The sequence below is a fragment of the Vigna unguiculata genome, chromosome 3 (genome assembly GCF_037176805.1).
Source record: "Vigna unguiculata cultivar grain cowpea cultivar isolate G323 ecotype 2 chromosome 3, ASM3717680v1, whole genome shotgun sequence".
NCBI classification, from domain to species: Eukaryota; Viridiplantae; Streptophyta; class Magnoliopsida; order Fabales; family Fabaceae; genus Vigna; species Vigna unguiculata.
Window position 1 is genome coordinate 13914495 of NC_140794.1, and position 16727 is coordinate 13931221.

General features: G+C 33.2%; 2 pseudogenes; both read left to right on the top strand.

Moving 5' to 3' along the window:
* The first annotated feature begins 455 nt into the window (after positions 1-455).
* LOC114179235 (tetrahydroberberine oxidase pseudogene) lies at positions 456-2376 on the top strand (annotated as a pseudogene).
* Positions 2377-4890: 2514 nt separating this feature from the next.
* On the top strand, positions 4891-15958 carry LOC146887497 (uncharacterized; annotated as a pseudogene).
* The last annotated feature ends 769 nt before the right edge of the window (positions 15959-16727 follow it).

Sequence of the window (16727 nt, forward strand, 5' to 3'; positions counted from 1 at the left end):
ACAGTTAATTTCTAAAATTCATATTATTGGAAAATATTTGAATGATGTAATATCTGTTGTTTAAGTGATAAAAGAATAGGATCTTATCAGAAAAATAAACTATTAAATTTTGAATATTGTAAATTAAAGAATAAAGAGTAAACATCCCTTATTTAATTGCTTCCACCTGCAAGCAATTTTTTCATGCATGAAAAGCTCGACAACATAACGGCAGCAATTAAGTTCTTTTTGCTGAATTTTCTCTAATAAATATGAAATGATAAAATAATATAAATTATGCTATAAGTTTTTGTTTTTTTTTAATTATTATATACCATTATTCTAAAAATAGAAAAAGGACTAGAACTAATTCTTTTATTGCGTTTTCACGGTGTGAAAGCAAAACACATAATTGGCGCCCCAACATAAGGATGTTAAAATTAAACTCAGACTAGTATAAATTAGAGACTTTGCACTTCTCATATCAACAACAAAACCACCCACAGAAATGAAGTTTTTAAGCTCCTATTTTACCTTCGCTACTGCCATTGCTATTTTATTTTCATTTGAACCTCCTTCTGTTGATACTCATAAAAACTTTGTTCAATGTCTTTACAATTATCCCCATATCACCAACTCAATCTCCAATGTTGTTTACACACAAACCAACCCTTCCTACTCCTCTATTTTAGGCATGTCCATTCGAAATTCTAGGTTCTTCAACCGAAGCTCAAAACCCCAAGTCATTGTCACGCCACTCGACGTTTCCCACATTCAAGCCACCATAATCTGCTCCCAACGCCATGGCTTGCAGATTCGTACCCGAAGTGGAGGCCATGATTACGAAGGTCTATCGTACGTCGCGGAGGTTCCCTTTGTCATCCTTGACCTCTTTAACCTTCAACAGATCACAGTTGACGTAGAAAACCGAACTGCATGGGTTCAAGCTGGGGCAACTCTTGGTGAACTTTACTACACGATTAGCCAGAAAAGCAAAACGCTAGGGTTCCCAGCGGGTGTGTGTGCCACTGTAGGCACTGGTGGCCACTTCAGTGGAGGTGGTTATGGATCCTTGATGCGTAAGTACGGTCTTGCCGCAGATAATATCATTGATGCTCACATAATAGATGTGAATGGTAATCTTCTTGACAGAAAAGCCATGGGTGAAGATCTGTTTTGGGCCATTAGGGGAGGTGGGGGAGCAAGCTTCGGAGTCATCGTGGCTTGGAAGATAAAGCTAGTTCCAGTTCCATCAACTGTGACAGTGTTCAATGTTGCAAGGACATTGGAAGAGAATGCAACCGAGATCATTCAAAAGTGGCAGCTTGTGGCGAATAAAATGGACGAGCGCATATTCATTAGGGTGGACGTGAAAAAGGCAAATTCAAGTGAACATGGAAAGCAAACAATACAAGCGAATTTTGTGTCCATGTTTCAAGGAGGTGTAGAAGAACTTATTCCATTGATGCAAAAGAGCTTGCCGGAGTTGGGTTTGGACAAAAAAGATTGTACTGAGACGAGTTGGATTGGCTCCGTTGTGTTCGCGAATGCTGTGTTAGTTGGATCTGCAGTGAATGAAGCCCCAGAAGTTTTGCTGAACAGAACTCGATTTCGTCCAGGAATAAACAAAGCAAAATCTGATTATGTGAGGAAACCCATTCCTGTTGAAGGATTACAAGGGTTATGGCGGTTGCTTTATGAGGTTCCAGATGGTGAGCTTCAATTCGCCCCTTATGGAGGCAGAATGGATGAGATTTCGGACTCGGAAATTTCATTCGCGCACAGATCTGGATACATATTTCATATTCATTATGTGGTCGTTTGGGAAGAGGAAGGAGATGAGGCTGCACAACGGTACATGAATTGGATTAGAAAAGTGTATAAATATATGGAACCTTATGTTTCAAACTCTCCAAGAGCTGCATATGTGAATTACAGAGACCTTGACATTGGGATTAATAACAATGGCTACACCAGCTACGACCAAGCCAGCATTTGGGGTGTCAAGTATTTCGGTAACAATTTCAGGAGATTGGCCACAGTGAAGACCAAGGTTGATCCTCACAACTTTTTCAAAAACGAACAAAGCATTCCTACGCTATCCGCGGAGGAAGAAAATTAAATCAACTCTATACCATCTAGTGTCTACAATTGAAATAAAATAAATGTCCTACATTTATGATTTCAGAGTGATCCAAATATTGAAATTTTAGAATTATGTATGTTTCAAATTTAACCTAAAAAACATGTTATTAAATCATTATAAGAAAGTATCAAGTTTTCTTTTAAATATTATCGTTGGCTAAAATGTAAAATTATTAGAGTGTACTGTGTCACAAAAAGATTAATTATTTCTAAATCGATAAATGTAACATCATTTATAAATTTAATTTTACGTTATGAAAAACATGTATATTATTTAAATCTATGTTTAACCTATTAATAAATAAAAATGTTTATATTAGTGTCAGATTAGTGTTGTTTTAACCGATGATGATAATTGAGCACTATTGCAATGAAGGTCTTTGGCCACAGTTTTTTTTAGACGTTATGTTACGATTATCTTACTATAGTATATTAAGCTATAGTAAAAAATGAAAGACATTTAGAATACGATTACTGAGTAGTCTGTAATACCAAATAGGCTACGGCCCCTGTGTAACTATAGCCTATTATCATTTGAAAATCAATCAATTATGTAAAAATATTTTTAAAACACTGCAGAGTAATAGGTTTTGATTACAAACAGAACAATAGCCCATAACAAAATATATTATTGTTGACAAGCAAACCGTAGTCTATTATGTAATTTTTTAATTAAAAAATACACAGGAATATTACTGGTCCTGTCTAAAATTGAAGGCTAGAGTTAATGAACAAACCATATAATAGCCAACTCTTCCGTAGTTTTTTAATTTAAAAAAATACAAAGGAATAGACGGTTGTTTTTGGCATAATCGTAGTATATATAAGTTTTTTTTAATTTTTTTGTGTTGTTTTTTTTCACATAATTATGAATCCTAGACATATACAGAGAGACAACAACAACAACCAGAATAATTCCAGAACCCAAAGCAATGAATAATTATATGTATTTCAATAATTTTACATAGAAAGATACATAGTTTACCTGGTCTAATTTATTAGTTATAATATATTTTGCATAAGTGTTTGTTATATACACAATTGAATCTAGATGTAATGGTAGATGTAATGGTTGAGAATTCTTAAAATGTTGAAGAAAAGACAATAGTTTTAATTTGTACATAAAAAGACATAATTTCTTATTATTTTGAAATGTGTCCAACTTATTTGAATATGAGCATAAACGATGGTTGTTATCTATTACATGACATAATAACCACAATCATATGAGTATGTTCGATTATTACACTACAAATATGCCACCAAAATTATAAGTAATTGCGAAAGAAAAATAAGCAACTGATAATTGACATTATCATGTTTTTATTTTATCTATTTCTATATCTTATTGTTATTTTATTTTTAGATTTTATTTGATATTTAAGTTTTATTCAATAAAAGTGGAAAGTATAAATGTGTGGATTATATTTTACAAATAAGTAAAAATTTCAAAGATTTGGAAAGATTATCAACAGAATGGGTGGAATATTGAATAGTCAGATATCCACAAAGTTGGTTACATAAATTATAAATCAGAATAATTGAAGAATAATTTAAAGATATAGAATCTCCAAATATTAATATATATATATATATATATATATATATATATATATATATAAAGGATTATCTCTTACAAGTTATTCAATTACAAAATCAAGTCCAAATCTTAGGCCCAATCCAGTTATGAAAGTATATAAATTGAGGACCTGACATAAACTTGGAGAGAAAGAAACTTGATATCTCTACCCTTGAAGGTAGAAAGACACTCTAATAGAAGGAGACATTCAAATTCAACATCAGTCTAGTATTCAATATGACTAAAAGTAGCTAACTCCCTCGTTCATGGGATTGGGTGTAATGTATTCTTAATTCTCTCTGAATTCTTCATAAAATATAATTCTTTTTCATAATCAAAATAAATTATATTTGAATTACAGAGAATTAAGAATACATTACACTCAACCCCGTGAATGAGGAAGTTTGAATGCCTTTAGCCTTCAGAATGCCCTTCTACCCTCAAAAGTATTTAGATAAGGTTTCTTCTCTCTCTAAGTGTGTGTTTTGACCTTTGTCAGACTCTCAATTTATAGACTTTCATAGTTAGACTGGACCTAAAATTTGGACTCTTCTTAAACTTTTGAGATTTCGACTTATTTGCAAAATATAAACCAAATACTTATCTTTTCTAAATTTATTAAATAAAACCTAAAATATCAAATAAATGCAAAAATAAAATAAATAAAACATAAAATATAAAAAATAAATAAAATAAAACTTGATAATGTCAATTATCAAATTATTAGTACAATTTTAATCCCTAGGTATATTATGAAATTGTATAAACAATTTCAGCACTGTCTAGATGAATTATCCCACATTTTCAATGGAAGGTCCGTATCTCATTCAATAACATTCATTTTTTTTAGTTCCTTAGTAGATATCAATTTTAAACAACAAGCCTTAAATTTCATAAAAATTTGGCCAAAATTTCAAATTGGTCTAAGTTACATGAAAAGTGGTTATTAACTGCAATTAAATATACAACTAAAGATGAAAGATGACTGCAAAATACATTTAACAAAAATTCATGAAATTTAATATATATATATATATATATATATATATATATATTTTTTTTTTGAAATTTCATTCGCACATAGATCTGGATACATATTTCATATTCACTATGTGTTCGTTTGGGGGGAGGAAGGAGTTGAGGCTGCACAAAGGTACATGAATTGCATTAGAAGAGTGCATAAATATATGAAACCTTATGTTTCAAACTCTCCAAGAGCTGCATATCTGAATTACAGAGACCATGACATTGGGGTGACTAACAATGGCTACACCAGTTACGACCAAGCCGGTATTTGGGGTGTGAAGTATTTTGGTAACAATTTCAGGAGATTGGCTACAGTGAAGACCAAGGTCGATCCTCACAACTTCTTCAGAAACGAACAAAGTAGTATTCCTACGCTATCCGCGGACCAAGGAAATTAAATTAACTCCATATACCATCTAGTGTCTACAATTAAAATAAAATAAATGTCCTATTTATGATTTCAAAGTGATCGAAATATTGAAACTTTAGAATTATGTAAGTTTCAAATTTAACCTAAAAAAACATGTTATTAAATCAGAAAACGATTGACATCCAACTCTTGCTACTTTTTTTTACCACCAGTAAACGTGGTTTTTCATTTATAATTTATAATTTTCTTTTAAGTCATCCATGTGATAAAGAGAATCAAATTGAATTGTGCTTGTTTTAAAAAAAAAAAAACATTTATCACCTTCTCCTCTTCACTTTGCAACCCAAAATGTTGAACCAAACACGTTTCTATGCTCCTTTTCTTTGGTCTAAACTTTGGAAGCAATAGCCTAAGTTTTGTTCTTCATTTTTTTAGTCCTTTACCATTGTGGATTTTGTGGAGACAGGTTAAAATTGATCTTCTTCCTCGCGAGAGATTAGGGCTTTTGTGTTTCTTTTTGGACTTTCAAAATATGTCAATTTTATGTTATGCAAAAATTTCTTCGTGGATTATAGATCTATTGCTCTCCAGTTGCAAGTTAAGTTTAAAAATATGTTAGGCAAGTTATTCACAAAATGCACCTAGAGTTGGTCGATCCAAGTGGTATGTGGTTTGGTATTAGTATGCCCAGGTGGGGTTCACCATTTTAGTTAGAGATTGAATCGTGTTTCTTCTTGCACTTTCAAAATCTATTAATTTTATTTTGTGCAAAAACTCCTTGGTGGATAACAAGTTAATTGGTCAATAATTGCAAGTTAAGTTTAACAATGTGTCAGACAAGTTTTCCCCAAATGCACCTAGACCTGGTTTACAAACCCTAAACATTGTTGATGGAGAAGATGAAAACACACGCAATGGCACAAAAGCTCCATCTTTCGCAAGGAAGAAGATCAATTTCAACCTTCATCTTCATAAGACCCAATATGGCCCACGTAAAGGACAAGAAAAATTGAAGAACAAAACCTTGGATTACTGCTTCCAAAGTTCAGACCAAAGAAAAGGAGGAGAGAAAAGGGTTTTTGGTCCAAAGTTCTGGATTGCAAAGTGAAGAGGAGAAGGAGAGAAATGTTTTTGTTCAAAAATGTTCATAGTTCATTTTGATTCTCTTTACCAGCATGGATGATTTAAAAGAAAATTACAAAATTACAAATAAAAAGCCACGTGTGCTGCCAATTAAAGTGGTAAGATTTGGATATTAACAAATCATTTTTCTATTAAATTATTATAAGAAAATATCAAATTATCTTTTAAATATTATCGTTGGCTAAAATGTAAAATTGTTATAGTGTATTGTGTCACAAAAAGATTAATTATTTCTAAATCGATATACGTAACATAATTTATAAATTTAATTTTATGTTATGGAAAACATGTATATTGTTTAAATCTATGTTTAACCCTAATAAATAAAAATGTTTGTATTTGACCACAGTTTTGTAAAACGTTATGTTACGATTATCTTACTATAGTATATTAAGCTGTAGCAAAAAATCAAGACATTTAGAATATAATTACTGAGTAGTCTGTAATACCAAATAGGCTACGGCCCTATGTATCTATAACCTATTATCATTTGAAATTCATGTAAAAATATTATTAAAACACTGCAAAGTAATAGGTTTTGATTACACACAAAACCATAGCCTATAACAAAATATAGATATGGTTAGCTAACTGTAGTCTATTCTTATGTAACTTTTCATTAAAGAATACAGACGAATAGGTTACTGGTCCTGTCTAAAATTGTAGTCTATAACAAAATATAGGCTACGGTTAATGAACAAACCATATAATAGCCTATTCTTCCGTAGTCTTTAAATTAAAAAAAAAAATACAAAGTCTTTAAATTAAAAAAAAAATACAAAGGAATAGACTGTTGTTTTTAGCATAACCGTAGTATATATATATGAATCCTAGACATATACAGACAGGCAACACACTACAAAAAAAAACGTCATTTTTCTAGGGATTATTTAAGAGACGTTCTATAACCTCAAACAATAAACAAGCTTACAGGAGGTTTTGTAAACCCCTGATAAGTACAGAGGCTTTTTTTATTAAACCTCAGTTAAAATAGGTAATATTTTAATTTCTCGCTCATTCTTTTCGCCTTCTCTTTTATCTTTTCAGACCTTTTGAACGTGTTATTCACAAGTTTATTCTTCATCTTTTCTTCTCTTCGAATAGACTTTATTTCCTTATAAACTTTAACTTCTGAGTTAATCACAGCGAAATTGTCTGAACTCAAAGTTTACAGAATCTATATCTCGGATACAAAACACGACACGCAAGATACTAACAAGGCTCTCGTTTAAACACGTGAATGAGATTGAATGTGTGCCTACTACAAAGTATGCACTGACATAAACTATTATATAATTCAATCATTTTAACGTCAGAATTTATTCTAAATATATCTATCTATTGGTAGTTTATTTTCTCTGTTATCTTTCTTTAAAAAAAATGATAAAAAAACATTTAATACCTCATTTATTACACACACACACACATATATATATATATATATATATATATATATATATATATATATATATATATATATATATTATAATATTATAATATATAGCTTTAAAATATATAAATAATCATTTAATTATTACCATTTTATATGGAGTTTGACCTCAACAATGTAATATATAACTATGCTAAAATAGTTGGATTAATTAAAAAAAGTTTGCTATAAAATCCATCTTCGGTGTTATAATTATATAATTTGATGCATTCTCTCCATATAAATCATATATATCTTTTACAGAGAATATTTTTTAGGCAACTAACTAAAATATATTAGCTTGATCTTAGTTGATCCGCACAGAAACATATTCTAAATCTTATAACAAGTGTATGGGTTTCTGTCACTATTCTTTAGTTGTTCTAGAAGCGAAAAGGTGATAAAAGTATAGGACCTTATCAGAAAAAGATACTATTAAATTTTGAATATTGTAAATTAAAGAATAATCAGCAACAAAACAACAACAAATTTTTATTTTATCGAGGGTTCTTTAAGAGAGGTTATAAAAACCTCTAGAAAACAAATACTTGAAAGAGGTTTTCTAAACCCCTGTAAGTATAAGTATAAGGGATTTTCTTTATCAAATTTCAATTAAAATACATAATATTTTGATTTCTCGCGTATTCTTTTCACCTTTCGCTTTCATATGAATTTTTGTACCTTTATTCATATTTTTCCTTAGATCGTGTTTTTTAGAAGTGAATTCCTGATTATGGGTTATTGAAAGCGTTGATTTGAGAAAAATATTGTATTTTTTTTTTATGAAATGCAAAGCGAGGCAAAAACGCTGATTTGTAAGATTTATCTCGTTATAACATCATGCTTGCTACATGAGATTTGGGAATGATTCTAACCACTTTGCTAACAAACTCTCGTTATTTTAGTATAAGAAACGATTATAAATGTTGCACTCTTTCATTGCTCGAGATCTGTTAGTAAAGAAGGTAGATTCCCGATTCACAACAGGAGAGATTCATGATGCATAAACAGGAAAGATTCTTGACTTCTTTGATCATGTATTGTTGAGCCTCATGAATGAACCCCATTCAATGAACCATTAAGAAGGTAGTTGGTGTGTTGTATTAGTTGAGCTAGGAAGAAGGAAGCTTCTCAACCGTTAGGCCGAGACACTCTCCTATCTTTAAGTTGTAACCAGATGAGTTCTATGAGTGTGCTTGTGCCACCAAATGATGTTCTATGTATTTTTTTTATATGCCTTACCATTCTCCTTTCGTTTGATCTTCCCTACCCCTTCCCTCGTTTCCACCATTGTTGTTCGTCGAGGAGATGCATGGTTCGAAGATAAGAAAGTGCGCCAAGTGGATCTAGTTTAGTTCAACCAGATTGTGGTTTGAAGACGTCAATGGAATCGATTACGTTTGAATTGAAGCCTATTCCCTTTTCATTTGGAACCGATTCCCTTTTTCATGCATGCTTCTTTTACCTGGTTCCCTTTTTCATGGAACCTATTCGAAATTTTGATTGCATTTTTTGTTGTAGAAAGTTGTTGTTGTGTTGGGCACTGAAGGATTTCACTGCAGCTTAGTTGAAGGCTTATGACGTCGTGTCTGCTTCTGTTGGACGTTGGTGGTGGTGGCTTTTGTTGGTGTATTTGGTGTCAACGGTGGACATGTCGTAGTGGTGAGTTGTTTTGGGTCGTGTATGATGGTGTAGTGCTTCATAGTTATTATGATTTTAATGCACGTTGTTGTGTTTGGTATATGTGTTGTGGTTATTGGTTGTGACTATTTGTTGTTCTACACTGGTTGAACTAGTTTATTATTGTGACTGGTATATGGTGATGTGTGCTTAAGCAAGGCCACTTAAACCTTGATGTGGAGGTGATGAACTTGGAATATTTTAATTTTTGGAAAATATATGATATATATTGCTATTTGATTTAAACCTAGTGTTTCATTTGTTTGGTGTGTAACTTGATCTCACTTGTTGTTTGGTGTCTTGGGTGATATTTTCGTTGTGCGTTTTTGGTGTTAGACGTCATATCTTGGAAGGAGGTGTTTGTGTGTTTGGTTTGTTTGTGGTATCTGACTTTTGCAAAGCGTGTGAAGATGTTTATACAGTTAAGTCATAAGTTGTATAAGTTCTATGGTATTCATTGTCTATAATAAATATGTATTGTATGATAGTTGTATTCATTTTGAATGACTTTGATCACATTTTTTTCTTCTTTTGATATGGTATAAAACATGTACATTTTTTGGTTCATCTTTAATTGTATTTGTTTGTACGTAAGATGCTTATATCTTTTATACGGATAATTTAGATGGAAGAGGATTTATATGTGTCATTTTTCGATGGTGAGGATGTGCTAGATGATGTTGTTCATGTCGACTTCAATATAGTTGCACACTTACACCAACAATTACAATTTTTCGATGTTGTGTGTAGAATTGCATTAGGTAGTGGTTCTTGATGCAATTTGGTGTCGCATTGCATTAGAGAGTGATTCTTGATAGAGTTATCAAGTTCTTGACGTCATAGGGTTTAGAATTATTAAGGAGAACTTGTAAAATCTTGTAAACTCTTAGAAATCTTCTAGCTAGGGTTGTTAGTTTCATCTTAAATCGAATCAGTATAAAAATTGTTACCTTTTCTTTTCTTACATTTATTGTTATCTTTAATGTGTTTGAAATAGTCCATTAACACTGCATTTGTTAATTGATTAGAGCATTTGGTAAAGATTGAAAACAATTTCAAGAATTGTCTAAAAAGGTTAAAATCTTGAAATACCAATTCACCCCCTCCTTGTTTATATATATATATATATATATATATATATATATATATATATATATATATATATATATATATATATATATATATATATATATATATATAGTGGTAATGAATATATGTATGTTCCTAAAAAAAGCAAATTGTCCATTTTTGCGGGGTCTCAAAGGGGCATGAAAACACATAAGAACCCTTGAATTGAAATGGAAAAATAGATAGAACTTCAGTTACTTCGGAAATGGTAAGATCTTTGGCGCAAGAACGCAAGAGGAGGGGTTGATTCGTATCATCTTGACTTGGTTCTGATTTCTCTATTTTTTAAGAAAATCAAGTCTGGTTCTTCTCCTACCCGTATCGAATAGAACATGCTTAGACAAATCTTCTTCATAGAAAACCTGCTTTATTTAGATCGGGAAAATCATATGGTTTTATGAAATCATGTGCTATTTCTCGAATCCGTGGTCAATCCTATTTTCGATAGGAGCAGGTGACAATTGAATACAATATATATATATATATATATATATATATATATATATATATATATATATATATTAGACGTAACATTCTTAATAGTTATGCATTGTTGTGCATGCATTGAATATATTGAATATATATTCTACTTCAAGAAATAGTGTTAAGGATTTTGTCTTGGACATAGATTATCACCGAGAGTAGTTGATGTCATACCTAGTATATACAAACAATGTCTGGACATTATTCGAATAGGACCAAAGACATTTATTAACCTATGTCAACGATTAAGGGCAGCTGGGTTAGTTAAAGATGTTGTACGATGCACATTGGAGGAACAAGTTGCTAAGTTTCTACACATCATTAGGCATAATATCAAGAATCATAGTGTGTCATTTTTCTTCCATCATTCTAGCTCGACTGTTAGCAGACATCTTCATAATGTGTTGGATGCAATCTTAACTTTGGAGTCAGAGTTTTTAATTCAATCGTCGGGAACAAAGGTACAAGATCATGTCCTGAACAATAGTTGATTCTACCCGTACTTTAAGGTAATATTGCACATAATACTTTTTGTTTTCTTTTAGCAACTTACACAACAATCTTCATTTACAATTTTAATTTGGATGAAATAAGATTGTCTAGAGGCCACAGATGGAACTCATGTTTGAGTAAGGGTCCTAAGATCTAAGGCTCTTAGGTATCAAGGTAGGAAGGACTGGCCAACTCAAAACATTTTCGCCGTATGTGATTTTGATATGAAATTCACTTATGTGTTGGCTAGATGAGAGGGAACAACATCTAATTCAAGAGTATTGAAAGATGTTCTTGTTAGAGATGATCCTTTGGTCATACCCTTATTTGGTCTATTTTATTATGTTTACGTTGTCGGTAATTGATAACTTAATTGTTATCATTATCCTAGAAAAACACAATCTTGAAGATGTTGGTTTCATGCTAAAAAAAACAATAATCACTTCGCATAGAGGTGTAAGATATCACATGAAGAGGGCCACAAAATCCATGTGAACTATTTAATCACCCCAACATTTGTGTGTAAGAAATGTGATTGAGAGAACATTCGATGTGTTGAAGAAACGATTTCCTATCATAGCAAGTGGAACTGTGCCTCATTACGCTTTGGACACAATGACAGATATAATTTTAACATGTAGAATCCTCCACAATTTCCTACGAGATTTGAACACTGATGACTCTTTAACTGATAAGATTGATCGCGATGTGATTGATAAGATTGATGGAACATCTAGATGAACCATGAAATGCTTAATTGGACTGTGATGATGATTATATGGTTGGTTGTAATATTAGGGATGATATAGCAAATCAGATGTGATTTTATTACAAAAAAAAAAGCTACATGTACTTAATTAAGCACGTTTAGAATGGCTTAATTCAATAAAAATTTGTATGTTTATGAATTATTACATTACTATCATGTCATGAACATTTGTTTGCCCTCGGTATTATCACATGAAAAGAAGAAAGGGAGTATTAGCCGCTTTTGATGTGGTTCCTCGAGAGTTCACAAAATGGACTAAGGAAATGGATGAATAACTTCTAAATGCAATGATAGACGAATCACAATTAGGTAACAAGGTTGATGACAACTGGACAACACAAGCATACAATAACATAGTTCACCATCTTCACCAATCAGGGTTTGTTGGAATGACAAAAAACAATGTCAAAAACAGAAATAAAAAGTCTTGAAAGAGAGATGGCGCATTATGTATGATTTATTCTCTGCATTGTCAAAGCGTTTTGAAACAGAGGATGAAGTATGGTCTGATTTGATAAACGTAATTGAAATTGTTGATTACATTATTTTACGTATTAGGAATACTTGACTTTCCTTTTATTTATGGTCATTCACTTCAATTTCAGGCAAATCCTTTTGTAGATAAATTGAAGGGAATTACTATTAGGCACTATTATCTGATGGAGGAATTAAGGGGAGCCAATCGTGCCATAAAGGGTGGCATCTGCACAACACGTCAAGCATGTAACATCCCGATCGGATATTACGGGTTTAAATAATAATTAAAATAAGAAAATAAAATCTCATTAATTATAAATTAATTCCCAAAAATGAGGAAAATTTCAAATAATTTATTTCATAATAAAGATAACTCTAAATTCAAATTTTTCAAAATTCAATACAATATCAAAAACAGTCATATAATAGTTTACAACTTTATTCCAAAACCATAAGTGATAAAAACTCAATAAAACTGTTCCCATGAGTTTTTCCCCTCTCCACTGCTAAGCCTCACCAGATCCATCTGCAACATCATCTGCTCCTATGTACCGCATACACGATCATCGCCAAACACAAGCAGATAGGGTGAGCTAACAAAATAAACATATATATCTATGACACAATTATACAATCACATAACCACACCAAAGGAAATCCATCCCTTGATATCCCATCACATGGCCACCACCATGTTAATTGTGTTCTACATTTTCTAATGAGTACCTCAAGGTGTCTTACTGCCATACCTATCGGCCACAACGGATAGAGCACGTGCGGGAAACCATGCTACAGATCATACACCATAACGCCAGGTGGAGTTCCCATATACGAACTTAATTCATAACGTCCTAAGACTACCAAACTCGTCAATTACTACTAAGGAGAGCAATCTATTCGGACCCATCCGTATTGGCAACAACCAGCACACTCACATCGGCAACACTCGCCAACCCGAGTCACAACTCAAGAGTTCCTCGTGTTCATCCGCCATGCCGAGCCACAACTCAAGGAATGCCACGTGCTTAACCCCTATCCCGAGCCACAACTCAAGGGATACGTTCCGAGCTCAACTCAAGGAACACCAGCAAACCCACCTTTAAGATATCCTAGAAGCCTTGTAGATCACACACATCATAGCAAGCATAACATCCATTTGCTGCAGCAAAATCACCTGGCGGGGGACATGTATCGCCAGGCTTGTCGCTTCCAGATCGCCTGGCGGGTGACACGTACCGTCAGGTGCTAAGCGCCTTAGTCTTCACTGCCACTGCAACTATTGCCTGGTGAAACTTCCTCTGCCACCACGCGCCACGCGCCTTAGTATTCACTGAACTACAGACTCCACCTGGCACCTAGCGGTACAAACCCAACGTCGGGCGGTTCCTATTCCGTGAAAATATGAAAAATATCATTTTTCATGAATCAGAACACCACACAGCTCTGGTGTGGTGTCTGGCAGCCAATTGGGTGCCGCTAGGCGGTTCCTGCACCTGCGAACCTTACCCCCTTCGCAACAACTCTGATTTCCATCAATTTAAGACTCCATAGGATACGATCCTAGTTATTAGGATTACGATTCATCCCTAACACTTCCCATTCACGAATTCCTTCACATTTTCCCCTTAGATTCCTGCCCTTATAGAAATTCCCAATTCATCAACCCTAATATACAAGTTCATACAATTTTCACTCAATTGAATCCACTAGTGTATATATATTACATCGAATTCTGGCTTCTAATAATTTCCAAATGGTTAGTATTGTCTTTTTCCCCGAACAGAAGCAACTCAGAACCCCAAAACACCAAAATTAGGTCAAATCCACTCGTGTTTCTTGGTGGGTGTTCATTGCCGCCAGACAATTCAACCAAAAACCCAGAACCTAGGTTGCAGCTATGTGTCGCCTGGCGGCCAGGGAGGTGCCGCCAGGCGGTTCCTCTTCAGGAACCCAAAACCAGTGCAAAAAATGATGTGTTGCCTCGCGGTAATTCATCACCCGTCAGGCGGTTTCTGGAAAAATTCCAGAAACACAAAAATCACATGAATAAGTAGAATATGTGCATCCAATTCATCTTACATCTTAAGAAAATAACAACACATAAAAATAACGGAGTCCAGCTCCCCTAACCTGGTTTTCTTAGCTTATTTTGGAATTATTGTGAGTTCCCCCTTGATCACCAATGCTCTTCCTTTGACTCTATCTTAAAAGTGGTATAATTGTCATTCAAAGTCCATCATTAGTTGTTTTTCCAGCCTCTTAGGTTGCCTTCATGTGGCTGTTAGGGTTCCCAACCCTTCTCCTCTTTGCTAAAAATAAGTTTAGCAAAAAGAAAGCTTAATTTGAGTTAACCAAGGTTCAAACCCCTAACCATTCCCATGTCAAATCAAAGCACAACCATTTAACCAATTTATGTTTCGTGATGATCAATATAATTCTATGATTATATTATCACTCAACTTGATCAAACATATTATTAAAATAATAATAATTAAATAACACACAAATGACATACATAGGACTTAAACCCAAGTCCTCTCATATAATAAAGTACTCTCAACCACTTGAGCTAGTACTTTTCCACATCATACATGTCAGTATTAAATGCCATAAAGGCTCCCACTACCTGCCTTTATTAATTAATTATTTATTTAATTAATTAAATTCCACGGGTCTTACAAAGCACGATGTCATTGCGAGCAACATACGTTAGAGGTTAATCTTAATGATCAAATGGAGTACATGCTTGACCCACCTTTGCATGATGGAGGTAGTTACCCAACTCCACCAACTATGGATGAGTACAATCCTGGGCTTACTCAATCACAACCATCAGTTCTCTCATGTAGGACCTCAACGTCACAAGGCTCTAAAAGAAAAGCACCAATGGTTGATTTTATGAACTCAAAGTTTAAGAAACTTACTAAAAAACTAGATAGGTTTATGGATGTGATGGGAATGGGTAACTCCCGCTTCGAAAAGATATCATTTACAATAGAAAGACAGGTCATTGCAATTGAGAAGCGCAATGATATTCTTGTGGAGCAAGTCGGCATGATGCAACACATGACAAATTTTCATTACTCAGAAAGCGACATATGGGAGACGTTAGCCGACATGAACATATACGATGAAAATGTAATGGAATAGTGTTATGATTTCCTCTATGCAAATCTAGTGCATACAAAACGGCTAATGGACCTGCCTTCGGATATTATTTGGAATAAGTTAGTTAAGATGATGACAGGGAGTACTTAACTGTGTTGTTTATATTTCTTGACTAAGTTTGCTTAATTTGTGTTTGAAAGACTTCTATCATTTTGTATGTTAATGACTTTATGTGGACCTTCATATTTACATTACTTTTATAATAACAATAATTTGAATGTAAAATGTAATTTTCATTTTTGTTTTGAATATGGCGTCTTCATCAACAAGATCTAAATGTTGTAAGGGAAAAATAAAGATATAGACATAAACCTTCCTCATCAGACATTGCCATCAATGGAATATGTTCTAGATCAAAGACGTTTCTGTATAAGGAGAATTGCGGAACCTAAAATTATGAACTGCCAATCTTGTGCAACATCATGGCTTTATTTTCGTCACCACCTTACTTTCCAAGCCAACTTGGACTTCATTTCTTTGAACTGTCCATACTATGTTGATATCATCAAAGCCTTTATATTCAAACTCGAAGATATCTGGCAATGAATACTTATTAAGTGAGGTTAATGAGACGAAAATTAAACTTAAACCTGATGATTGGTTTAATATTGCACATCTCATGTATTAAGGTTGAAAATTATTGTATCCAAACATACCAAAATACCTCCCCTATGACCGTCACATGGCATTCGCTACTATGATTAGACAAAATCTGCAAGGTGAAAATGTAAAAATTGTGGGAACTCTAAAAATAAATGACAGACTCCTCCATTATGTGGTGGTCCATTGGTTGACATCCCGTCTAACTAATTTTGCAAAAGTAATGAAAGAATACATTTTTATGATATAGGCCCTCAAA